Genomic DNA, 13,132 nt, shown 5'->3' with positions numbered 1-13,132 from the left:
GAGAAGAGAGTATCTCTCTTAGGAGGAGAGGTGTTTTGTATTTTTAAAAATTTTGTAGAAAAAACATTAGGACAGTTTTTTAATTGCACAGTGTCATGTCTTTTGTTTTTACAAAATTAGCTCTGTCTGACTCAAAATTAAAAGCTATGTTACTTGGGCAAGGTATTTCTGGAATAAGTTTCATTTCAGACAGCACAACAACACTGAAGTTAAAAACGTGTTTGTGTCTTTTTTCATGACTAGCCCATGTCTATTCTCTATGAAATTGATGTCAGAAAAGTATTATATATTTTCAGTGGGAAATAGAAGGCTGCCCTCTACTATCCTTGTCAGGACGTCGTATCCCTTTAATCATACTTTTCATTTCAGTACATTGAAATTTCCGTTACCAAGGACAACATCATAAATAAAAGTGTTTGTGAAATTTTTACCTGCAGCTTCCCAACTTTGTGCATTAAGCATGAGACTAGCAGAGAGGTGGTCAAATGTGAAAATTTATAATCATTTATTACGTACGGCTGAAGCGAGAAGGGAATAAAAGCGTGAAGGCATACATCTATAAACTGGAGCAGAAAAGCTTAAATGAAAAGTAAAGTGAATTTCTGTGTCTTGTCATAAAGTAATGAGAAGCTAGAGCTTTATTCATAGCAACCCAAGATGCATTTACTCTCAATCTAGCTTTAGCAGTAAATGCTTCCCTGATGTATTGCTTTGGACTTACAAAGAAATATTTGTGCTCTACATAATAGTATAGTTAGGAGAATTACTGCATGGCTGAGGAGATTCTATAAAGGTTTATAGCTGGTGGTGTTACTGTAATTTAATCACAATGTAGCTAATGTAGTACTTTAATATCACAGGTTACTTTTTTATTTACCATTTATTAGTAACTGACAGTCAATCATCACCACATCATAAACAAATCACATAGGATTCTATAGGAACACTGAAGTTCCAGAATGGATGCGCTGCAGCTCTTAAACATGCTCCATAATGAGCTAAACATCAAAATTATTTTTTAACTGAGTAATCATGTAAGTCAGGGTTCTTGTTTTCAGTCCATCAGCCAAAGAAAATGTTCCATGTCATGAACACAATTAGTGTTGCATATTGTGCATACACACGCAAGGTAACACATCAATCCGTTGCAATAGTGAAGAACGTTTTCGAAAACACTAAGACGATGCAGGTAAAACATACATCGTCCAGGAATTTGTAGATATTGATGAATGAGTTTCTACAGGCAAGTAATTACTCTCTTATAATTTCAGGCAGCTTTTTGTTAGAATTACTGTGCTTTGTAGACTGAGAAAGTAAATGTAGCTAGTAAATATAGTAGAGTCGATCCATGTTCTTCAGGCACTGAAACATCAATGTATTTCTTGTGATAAGTGACATAGAATTGTTTCTTTATTGTGCTTTTTTATTAAAAAATCTTTCATACGATCCTGTTTTAGATTCACTGTAGGACCAACTTCCACCAGCTGTGTATTTATCATCAGCTTTTAGAATAGAATCCCAGCATGGTATCTGAAGTTGCTTGCATTCACAAAATTAAGTGCTGATTGGAACTTTGAAAGTATTGTCTCTTTGAACTGAAAATGTTTTTTCCAAGACCCGAAACACACTCTGGTCTTTTAACTCCACACAAAATCTTTGTTTTTCAGTACTCTCTAAATCTAGAGGAATAATTAGTAACCAACATTGTGCTGGTTTAAATAACGTGTAGTAGTAATAAGCCCCACAAAGATGTATGTTTGTAGGCTATTAGTGCGAGTCCAGAGTTCATTGCAACGAATCAAGCTAAAGACCAAGTGCTATCAATCACTGGAAAGGCTTGCCAAGAAGTCTAGTAATGCACGCCTTGGCATGGCTTATTGCTATTAGAATACGTTTCTTAAAATTAAAATTTCATGCAATCTACCCTTGCATGGTGAAAAATACTTCCTGGAAGAAAAATCTAAAATATTTGGAGGAGATATAAAACAAAACAAACAAACAAAAAAGCGAAAACATAACAACAAAACAACATCTCTGCTTTGCTCTTAGATGTGGAATATGAAACCTCCTCTTCCATTCAGTGTTGCTTATATCTGTAGGTTCTCCAGACTAGTTGTGTGTTTCCAAGTATTACATCAGATTAAAAGCAATGCTGTTGATTTAATTTGTCTCACAAGACTACCTGAAACAAACAAACAAAAAATCATGTTCCTATTAAAACCCTGTTTCCCCTAAAATTATTTTAGTTCTCTCAGGCCTTAGGAGACTCTTTGGCTTCTTTATGTGTTTACTGACCCTGTGATATAAGAGTTTTTCAACAGGAAAGAACTTCAATCGCTACTAATCTCTAATCTGCTCTTGTAGCTAGCTCAATTAAATTACTAATTGTGCCATGCACAGTCTGATGAAAATGGCTACTGAATCTCTAAACATTATTGGTAATATGCAAATAAATAGATACATAGTAAAATATAGTAAAAGGAAGACAACAGTAGAAAACTATGTTCATTTCTGTATCTGTTTTCATCCTTGCTTTTCAATGGCTCTCCTATAGGCTCTTTCGGTGCTTTGAGTGGTCAACAAAGATTTCGTTTAAATCACTCTGCATGGAACTGTTTTTTTGTTTTTAGACATTATGCGATATTTTAACTATCATTGTACTTTTTAAGTGCATTTTTGTCTGGATAGATTAAAAATGGATTGAACTGCAGGTGATTGCCTCTGTTTTGAAAGGAGGATTTAATGCAATGTGCATTCAATTAATTCCTTGCTTGTACAGATATCCTATTCGTGATCTCCTGGAAGCTGCAGAATTGTTTCTCTTCATAGTTATCTTTTAAGAATTCTTCTGCTGTATAGCCTTGGGACTACATCTCTGGCATTTAGCCCATCTTTTCTAAGCTATGTTTATTGCACTTGTCTGAGCAGCCTGATACTGACTCTGACTTCACACTTTTCTGCTCTTCTTCTTGTTTGACTCTTACTTACTGATAATATTGCCCCTGGGTGGCTTTGCGTTTCATGGAATGGCTGCTTTCCCTTTTGTGCTATCCACATACATAACGTTAAATAGGACAACACTATGAGAAAAGTGGGATGGTGGGCACGAAAATATTCCATGATGGTTGTGGATGGTCAGTAATAGTATCAATGACAAAAAAAAGCACTGAAAATATGGAGAGAGGGAGAGGAGGAAAAAAAAAAAAAAGAAAAGACTCCAACTAAGAAATTCGGCACAAAGAAAACATGCTCTGAGGAAAATATACTGAGATCTGTGTGTATGTGTGGTGGTTGAGCCTCTCTTTTCTTTTTTAATTTTTTTTTCTTTTAGTTCTCCAAAACAATTTGATGGCGCTCCTTCAATATCAAATGGAACAGGAGGATGGCTGCTGATGAAAGATAAGAACAGCTGAAAGAGGCAGTGCAAGTGCAAGTGAGATGATTCTTTGCAATATAAAACTTAAATGACTGCTATTCTTAAAATATGATGCTTGAGCACTTTGTCCCATTTGCAAGCTAATGTGGAAATAGACCTTATATTTTTTTTCCTTGTCATTTTAAATTTGGCTGAATTATGAATTATTTAGAATTGGGCAGAAATACAAACTTGTTGAACAGAAAGGATACAGTAACTCGCATCAGATTTTCAGACTGGTTTTCTCAAGGGATAGTGAGAATGTGAGTTGTTTTGGGGTGTAAATTTGTTTTAATATGCTCACCCTTTTAAAATCCACCATTTAAAAATATACTTTTGCGATGGCTCAAAAATTCCAGCAAGAAATCAAATGAAATTTAAATACTTATTTTCCCCCATCCCCCCCCCCCCCCCCCCCATTAGTAAATGGTTTTGTTGGTTGTGCCATAAAAACAGATAACATACGCCTTTGGGGGCAATCCTGAAGTAGCAATTAGTTTCAGTGCCTATCTTCAGACAGTGATTGAAAAAATCATTTTTTCATTCAGCACTACAGTTAAATGGGCTTTTTTTGTTTGTTTGTTTGTTTTGTAAAGACAAGTGGACAAGTTCTGTATGTTCTCTTTATTAACTATATTTGAGATACTATTTTATACTTACTGTTTTTTTCTAAAGGTCAAATACCATCTTCAGCTCAGCAGATTAAGACTTCCTTGAATAGTATGCAAGAAAATTATGAAGAGTCCTTCAAACCATGTAAGCACAGTGGTTTGTCTGTACTATAACTGCAACACACGATTGAAAGCAAAATTTCAAAGACATATTTGCAACCCAACATGCATTATAAATCTAAATAGCTGAGATAACTTGATTATGCATGAGCAATCGGAATCCATCTCATCTTTCACAATCATGGCAGTGCTGGCTCATAAAAGAACTCAAATTGTAAACTGAACATATTTGCTATGGAACAATCAAGAGAATGTAAGCATGACCTTTGGAAACTATTTTCACATTTAACTTTTTAAGACAGTATAAATTTCTAAGTTTCTTTCTCAAAACAATGTATTTGACACCTGGAATAAAATTTGGAAACATCTGGCCTTTTCCTTTTGCATCTGAATTATCATGTTGAAAGTATAAATTTGAAGTTACAACACTAATATTTGCCACTTTTTTTTTCATGTGAAAACCAGATCTTACCTTGCTAGGAAGAATTGTAAAACAAAAAGCATCAGGAAAAAAACAAAAAACAAACAAAAAAACACAAACAAACAAACACAAGAAACAACAAACCATAACTATTTCTGGGTAGTTGCTCATCCTGCTAAGGATTTATAGTATATTTATAGGTTTGTATTGGTAAACATAATATAAATGATAAAATGTATGGCCTTGAATGAAATAGTGTATTATCATGGGCCCATCAGAGATTTCCAGATCAGCAATGGCAGTTGGAATCTAACTCACTCTGTAATTTATTTTGTAATCAGTACAACTGAGATGTCTAAGGACATCTGCAAATCTGACCATAAATAGTTATTCCCTCTCACCAAAATTCAGGACTGACAGAAATGTGTAGTATCTAGTAAAAGGTAGCATTACAATAACTTATAATAATAGTATTTTTTTTTTATACACATGCTTTATATTCATTTCTATGGTAATTGTTACTGTTGTCTAGTGCTGGAGTAGTTCCAGAGACAGCACTTCAGGCTGTCTTATCTTTATGCAGTTTTCTGATCATTCTGGAAGGATTTGGTAGCAAAACCTCTACTGTTTTGTGCCAAGAGCCCTTCTCCTTACTTCGGCAGAACTCTCGTGTGAAAGCCCAAAAGGGATTCAGCTAATACAGAGGGCAGCATCAGGAACCTAAGTGAAAGGCACAGATGTGTTTGGAATGAGGCCTCAGATACCATGTTACCCTTGCTGTATATCTCTACATCTAATACAAACAGAGTTGATCTGACATAAAAAATAAAGAGGACGTGGCAAAACTCAGAGTAAGGAGATTAGCTCTATAGGAAACAGTGTCTATATGAACCCATCTGACTGGAGGCAATTTAGATAGAAAACTCCTAGGAGTTATTTTTTAGGCTACTAGTGAAATCTAGGATGGATAACTCCATTTAGAATGTGTGAAAATGTAAGTGCATTACGGTATCTTCTAAATATTTTAAGCTGTGAAAGTTCTGCCCAGAGTTATAGCTAAAAAATAATTAAAAAAATAAAATAAAGCCCAACACATTCAACCATTAAGTATAAGTAGTTACTATTGTACTTTTATATATATATATTAAAATAAGAATGTTTAGGATGGAGTATGAGGAGCTGTTCTAAATGTTTTCAAATCTGTGGAAAAATCCTGGCTTGGGGCTATGGATGACAAATAGGTGTTTTTCAGCCATTGGCTATAGGTTTGTGGGTTCTGACTATTATTTCTAAAGAGCCCAAGAAAAGAAATTTAGAAAAGTGAATATTACATTCACTGCAGTTCGCTGAAGATTTTCTAGGGTCTGCAAATTCAGAGAAACTCTAACATTAATATTTGAATTATTAAATGTCAAAAGATTGGGCGGTTTCCAGTACTTTCCAGCTACAGCCTCGGGATCTTTTGCAATACGTGTACTTGTTTGTGAGTATAATGTGGAGAAATACTTAGAAACATAAACTTGTAAATAACAGTAACACTGGGATTATACTTTGACTGTATTCGAGCTTTATTGTAGAGATCTTAAAGAGATTCTTATAGTATAATCTGCCTTTTAATAATTGTTTAATTTCCCAAAAGACAGATCCTTTTTCCTCCTCTACTTACATTTAGCAATAATGTAGTAATGCCTGTGAATGATCTAGACTAAGTTGGCTAACTGTGTTGTGGGATGCTAGTAAACACAGAGAATGCAGAATTTAGCTTGATGTGGTGTGAATCAACATACTTTGCACCACATGACTCACCACAATTAGATTTCACGTTTATTATGTATGTGAACTTGCTTTGGATGGAGCAAATTAACCTGTAAAATGAGAGAGTCATTTAAAAATTTTGCAATACAAATTTTTTAGCTTGATGTTTTTGTTTTTAAGATCATGAATTAATTCTTTGGGTGAAATATAATGTATTTCCCTGCATTTCCATAGCTCAGTACAAGTACTTGGAAAAATTCTTGTAAGATGAGAAAGCATAGTTTAAAAACAGAAAGGGTATCACTGAGCTGATGACTGTCACGAGGAACAGATGGCAGCTGGAAGAAGTTATAAGCTGCTAAATGTAAGCAGGTAGAATGAAATTTGCAGCTCTTTTCCAACTGACAGTATTCCAAGTACAATGCTGTATAGAAGGACCCTTCTTGTACAGCAGTGGAATTAAGCAATGGAATAGCAAGACCAAGCTCTGAGTATGTGTTAGTTGTTTTTGAACATTGTGTATGAGTGAACAACGGATGCCTGAAAAACTGGACAAAAGCCTAACAGTCTCTCTCTTGGTGACTTGAATCACTGTATTTATCTTTAGATTTTTGATACATATTTTAATTAATTTTAATTCAAATTCAATATGGCTTCATACTTTGGCTTTACGTGCAAACAGTAATGCTACAAAACAATATCTGTATTTGTAAGGTGTAACTGAAGAGAGATACAAGTCACTCAAAAGACTTGCTGACAGAAGAAGGGATCTCTTTTTTTTTTTCATAATAAAGTCCCATAAAAAAAAAAAAAGTGTAACCTAACTGCTCATAGAATTATAGTACAAGTCAAATAGCCATCTTGAAAGACAGGTGGAAAAAAAAGGACACCAATAACCTTGGAAAAAGTAGATCAACACAGGATGCTCCAGGTGCTCCAACAGGATTTTGGTAGGGTGGTTTAAAAAAAAACACAAATAAGTTAGATGATATACTTAAGTAAAGTTGGAAATTTGCTACACCTGCCATACAAAAGCTTACATGAAATTTTCCTATCATTCTAAAATTACCTTTGTGTGGAGAAGTTATTGCTGACTTTTTCTAAAACAAACTTCAAGGTAGCAGAAAGCAATACGAAATACTTACTTGCTAAAGGCTGTGGACAATATGAGCTGCTCTTTTGATATACTAGTTCAGATATTCCACTGCATGTATTATACAGTTTCATCTGTTACTTCCTATGTGGCTCCTTAGCACGTGTATCTGAGGATAGGTGCCATAGCATCCCTTCTATAATTTTTTTTTCATTAAGCTTTGAAAATTACGATAGTAGATCATTCATCTGTAATATGTACAAAACAAACCAATTCTGAGGATTTATTAATTTGGTAGCACCAGGAACTTTTTGATTAGTTTTTCATTTATTTTTAAACTTGTAGTTTTTAGAGGCAGAAAATCTGAATCAGTCATCTTGTCTCTTCCTGTTTGCCAGGATTTCAGTGGTAACTGCAGAAGCTGAAGGGACAGTGCCTGTGGGACACGGATTTAGAAACTCCAGTGGTACTGTTTCAAATGTCAAACTTGTTAACTGTAGAAATAAAGATTGATAACACACTAAGGGAACTTTTTCATCTGTTCTAGAAACAAAATGTAACTTTGGGGTTGGGTACCATTTGCGTTAACACTGATGTATGGACAAAGTTTTTGAGGCTTACAGATTATAGCACTGGTATGGATTTAAAACAGTAAGCCCCTAATCTATCCTTGCCAAGACGATTTTTAATTTTTTTAGGACTACAGAGGCTGCTTGTGTGAGTAAAGTGAGCGCTACTTGTAGTCTGCAGTTTCCATTGCCAGAATACAGTTATTAAAAATAAGCAAAATTAGTTCAGTACAGCTACGTATAATCTTTCTTTTACTCTCCTATACAGCAGAAAATTTCTTGCAATTAACTTTTTTTTTCAGTGAAGGACAGTTTTAAATTCATAGTAGAGGCAATGCTTTAAAATATTGTTGGTATTAGCTATTTACTAAGAATGTATTTTTTTGATTTTAATTCTATATAGTTTTTACATGCATAATTTGTTAATATGGTTTTATTTAATTGACCTGATGAAGTACTCTTGTGTGAATTTTAGTAGTTCAGAGCTCTTGAAAATCTTTTTTAGTTATATCAAATGAAGGAACAAATGTTTAAAAAAATAACAAGAGAAGGGTTAAGTAACTCAACATACTTGAAGATAAGTATGTTGAAAAAGGGTTCAAATGGGAAATATTAAAAGTACTGGTGTAACATTCCCCACTATACCAAAATTAATTATAACTTATATAACGTTGAATGAAATGTGCTGTCTATAAAAGAACGCTTTTAGGAAATGTCAAATAGTGACAGATTTGAAGACAAATGTTAAAACTGGGGGAGGGGGACACGACACAGACTGGGGACAGACTGATTAAAAAAAACCACTGCTTTGAAGACTTGTGTTGCCGTAGAGTAGAGTGTGCTTCTGATAAGAGCATCATCTTTCAGTAGTACCACCCAAATTGGAACAGATCCTGACAAACTTGCTAAAGATGCTAACTGTCCACAGACTGATTTATTCAAGATAGCAAGGATAATTCTATTAAGACCTGCCAAATTTAAAAGCTGAGCAATCAATTTATGCCCTGCAGAGAGTTGCAAATACAACTGTAATTAAGTGTGCAGAGGTTCTGTTCTTCAGTCTCCAAAAAGCAGGTTTGTAGCTCAGCTGAAGGTTTTTAACTGCTAGTTGATGTCTCACTGAAAAGTAGGATTTGTTCTTGGTAGCTTTGAAAAATGACAATTGTGCTGCTGTGTTCTTTTTTTTTTTTTTTTTCCCTCTCTCTCTACACATAGCCTGCTTTTTTCCGTCTAGAATTTAACCTTTTCAAGGCATGGGCTGCTTTATTCTGTGTTTATACACTACTTAGCCCAATGCAGTTACATTTCCTCTGTGTGTTTGTACATGCGATTGGAACGCGTGTGCACACAAAAAAAGGCTGCTGTGCTTCTTAATGACGGGTTTGTTTTAATCCCAGCCGATGTAATTTTATCCAGAACATTTTATTATTGGCTTGATCACAACACAACTTAATTCCCAGGTGCAAAGAACGTCTGACAAGCCTGAGCAACTGAAGAGTTGAGGCAGCCGCTTACGGAACCACGCTGCGGGTAACACCACAGTCTAATGAAGAACAGAGAAGCTCTCATTTGTTTTCAACTAATGAGCTAAAGAAGCTGAACTATCAATTATGTAAGACCATATTATTTTTAACATTTCAAAACACCTGAGGATCTTTGCCTCTTTATTTTGGTCTCAGGCTAACCACAAACGATCCTGTACTGGTAATTTTAGATGTCAGTGTTTTGTGGAAAACTACCCCTCATTATCATTTGCGGGTGCTAATGTGTTATAACTTATTACAGCAATAAGTAAAATCCTTGTTAGGCTAACTGGATTAACGTAATTTGTTGATGTTCAAGTGCCAAAAAAAAAAAAAAGAGAGAAACCTCCCTTCGAAAAACAACCAACCAACCAACCAAAAAAAAACTATTCCCAGAAGTCTACGTGAAGGTTTAAGATAAGAATGCCCACAACACTTCATATCTCCAATAGTTAAATATTTATATGACCTGTTATCAAGCTCAATAAAACTAAAAACTTGGCATGCCAATTTAAGATATGGAAACCTTAATAACTTCTTTCTGAAATTTTTGTAAGATTACTGTACATCCAAACCTATGTAGCTAACTCGTTTTTTTACCTGTGATTATATGAAATTCATAGACTTCAGAAGAGCGTAAGAAGCAATTAAAATAGTATTTGTGTATTTCCACATTTGCTGGTGAAAAAGAAAGTGTTCCAGTGTGCCAGAAAGCTTGAATAATTTTTAATTTTAATTGACAGTTGTCTTAATTGACAGTTTTGGCAAGACTTTTCACTCATGGAAATATCTCTGTGTAACAGGCACTGTATGATTTTACTAACTATTCAGAGTAACCTGAGAAATAATATATACGTGTGTGTATAAACATATATATGTACATATATATTTATATATGAGTATAATAATCCATAAAAATTATTTCAGTTTGTTCTGTTTCATTTTTTAGGAACAGCTGATCATTCTCTGTGTCCTCATCTGTATCTGATCATTCTCTGCATCTACCTGTTCTGGCCTGTTGCCCAGCAGGGAAGTCCCTAAAATCCTAGGAACCTGACAATGGAGGTAAGGGGGAACTAAAGGTGTACACTTTATCCTCCTCCTCTTTTTTTTTTTTTTTTTAATATATATAGGAGGTTGCAATCAGATTCATAAATAATAAAGCTAAAATAACTTATGTATTTTTTTCACTGTTTATGCTTATACTGTTAACATTAAAAGTTGTCACTGACAGCTTTCAGTAGTATCAAAAACGTAATGAATCTTCAAAAGCTTTGTAGTAAATCATTTTGCTTACATTGATTTTTTTTTTCAGAATAGTCAGTTAAAAAAAAACCTGTGGTGCTGCCTGCATTGCTATATGTTGACTAAACTGACTAATCAGCTGCCAGTAGCCTATGTTCAATGCTTTTTATGATGTGCTTATCTTTCTTCCTATAACATCAATATTTACTTTTATCTCTGATAAAACTAATTTAATTTAATTGTAACTTTAGAGAAAGTTTCCAGTCTATTTTTTCATAGTCTAAATGCAGACTTTGGACAATATTATGAAAGGAGTCAGAATGGTCCACTAACAATAAATTTAAAGAGAGAAGTGGGACTTTATTCTACAATCAGTTATGCTTGTGAGAAATTTACTGGTCTGAGTTGCAACGTTTCTGGACTCTGGTTGTTCTTTTTACAAATAAGCAGCATGATGCAAATGTGGTGTATTTTATACAAAGACATGCTCAGAAATTTAGCTATATATTCTCTGAATCTATTTTTTATATCTTGTTGAGTTCATTGATAGCATCTGCAAATAACTGAAACGAGGTGTTGGATTTTGTTTTTTATTTTATTTTTAACAAAAGAAATGAAACAAAATCACTTTTTTTTTTTTTCCCAAGGACTTTACACCAGCCTTGGGTAATCCAGGGAAACATTACATATGAATGATAACTCTTCTTGCTCCCTGCCTAATAAAGTAGTGATTTTGCTGGTGAGCAACACCAGAATTAATCCAGCTGTCTTTAGGTAATTTGCATGTTGGATTAAAAAGTTTTAATTTATTTGTTACTTAAGTGTATGTTCCTTTAAAAAAATCAATTTCAAAGTTTTTTTTATTGATACATGGAAATGTATTTATTAGTAATTACAAGTATTAGTAATTATTAGTATTACAAGAAAGGCTCATTTTACAAATGAATTTAAAAAAATGGTTATAAGCACTTAGTGAATCTGAGTTATGAAAGCCTTTCCTTAGGAAACTTTTATGTTTTACATTTTATTTCAAATTGCTATGCTTTTCTTCCTAGTAATTTGCCCACATTTTTCAGTATCCTGACTGCAGACTGCAAGAATTGTTAATGTGTTAGCGTTAACTTAGGTCCTAGAAAAACATGTTTCAATAAGGTGAAAAGGTTCAGAGAAAACTCATCAATGTGAATATCTTAGTTGTTTTTAGCTTGTTTTGTGCTATTCTGGTCCAATATCAAGAAAGCTGTTTAAAAAAAAAAAAAAAGCTTTGGTAAATTAGCTATACTATTTGTTGTTTGCATTAAATCTTCTTTCTGCCCTCATGCATCTCTTGCTTTCTTCCTACTTAGATTTATAAAATTGTGAACTGGAGTGTGTATATTTGTCAATGAGTATGAGAGAATATGTATCTTTTTAGTATAGAATCTGGTAATATATATTTTTTTCCTAATTTCAATTGAAAAAAACAACAGAACAAAACACAAAAAAGAAGACAAGTAGAGATGTTTGCTCCTTCTTCGTTCGCAGTAGCATCTGTTTTCATATTTTTAATTTATTTTGTGGTTTTGTTCAGAAGATCATTCACACCTAAAATTAATTTTCCTAATTAGTGTTTTAGATCCCTTGGTGTGCTGAGTTTTTCATTGCCAAACAGTTGAATACCACAAACATCGTAGGTGATGTACTCCCACGTTATCAAATAAATGCTCAAGGTACAGCTTATAATGTTGAAAAATAGAAAAATAAATTGACCTTGATGAAGTGTGTCTTCTTTTGTCTGTTCCCAGGAAAGTTTATTTCAGGTATTTCTACTGCTGAAATGATTAGAGTTAACAGCTTTTTCCCTCCATTTTATTTTACAGGGTCTCTTCATCTTCCTGATATATGGGGTGTACAACACAGAGGTAAGTCTGCTTGGAGTATCTCAAGGCTGACAGAGTGAATGAGAGAAATGACAGGTTTCTTATCTTGATAACTGAGGGACAAAGTTGGCTTTCCATATGAGTGTCCTACTGCCCTTCATGCTTGGACTAGCTTATATGCATCCCAGCTTACCATTAAACACAGACACCCTGAATAAAGGGACAGACTCATTTCTCATAGGCATTGACTAATATTTTACTGCTGCTTTAAGTTTCTTGAATTTCTGGTCTGTCTTTTAACACTTAGATAAACCTGGCAGTCCTAAACTTTCATAATTTAATTTACATTTTAAAGTGAACTGTTAGTTTACATGCTATTTCAAGTAAACTATTTAAAAATTAAAAGGAACTTGTTTTACTTACATGCCTTCAAAATTTTGTTGGGTGTAGAAATTGCATCAATTTATTTTTAAATATTAATCAGATAATTTTAAGATTTCAAAATCTGACCTAAGGCTTCA

At 33.8% G+C, this 13,132-nt stretch overlaps 1 protein-coding gene across 1 annotated transcript in view; it reads left to right on the top strand.

The window, feature by feature from the left end:
* The window catches only part of KIF14 (kinesin family member 14), a gene marked incomplete at its 5' end in the record, with an annotated part of 60,389 nt that extends 51,207 nt beyond the window's left edge, over positions 1 to 9,182 (top strand). Inside the window, 3 exons of the mRNA XM_080602164.1 lie at positions 3,332 to 3,433; positions 4,091 to 4,171; positions 7,814 to 9,182. The remainder of the gene's footprint in view (positions 1 to 3,331; positions 3,434 to 4,090; positions 4,172 to 7,813) is intronic.
* Between the last annotated feature and the right edge of the window lie 3,950 nt (positions 9,183 to 13,132).

This window comes from Anser brachyrhynchus (assembly GCF_964034855.1).
Source record: "Anser brachyrhynchus genome assembly, chromosome: 8".
NCBI lineage: Eukaryota > Metazoa > Chordata > Aves > Anseriformes > Anatidae > Anser > Anser brachyrhynchus.
The sequence above is the reverse complement of the archived record's forward strand: the minus strand, read 5'-3'. Positions and strand labels throughout refer to the sequence as shown.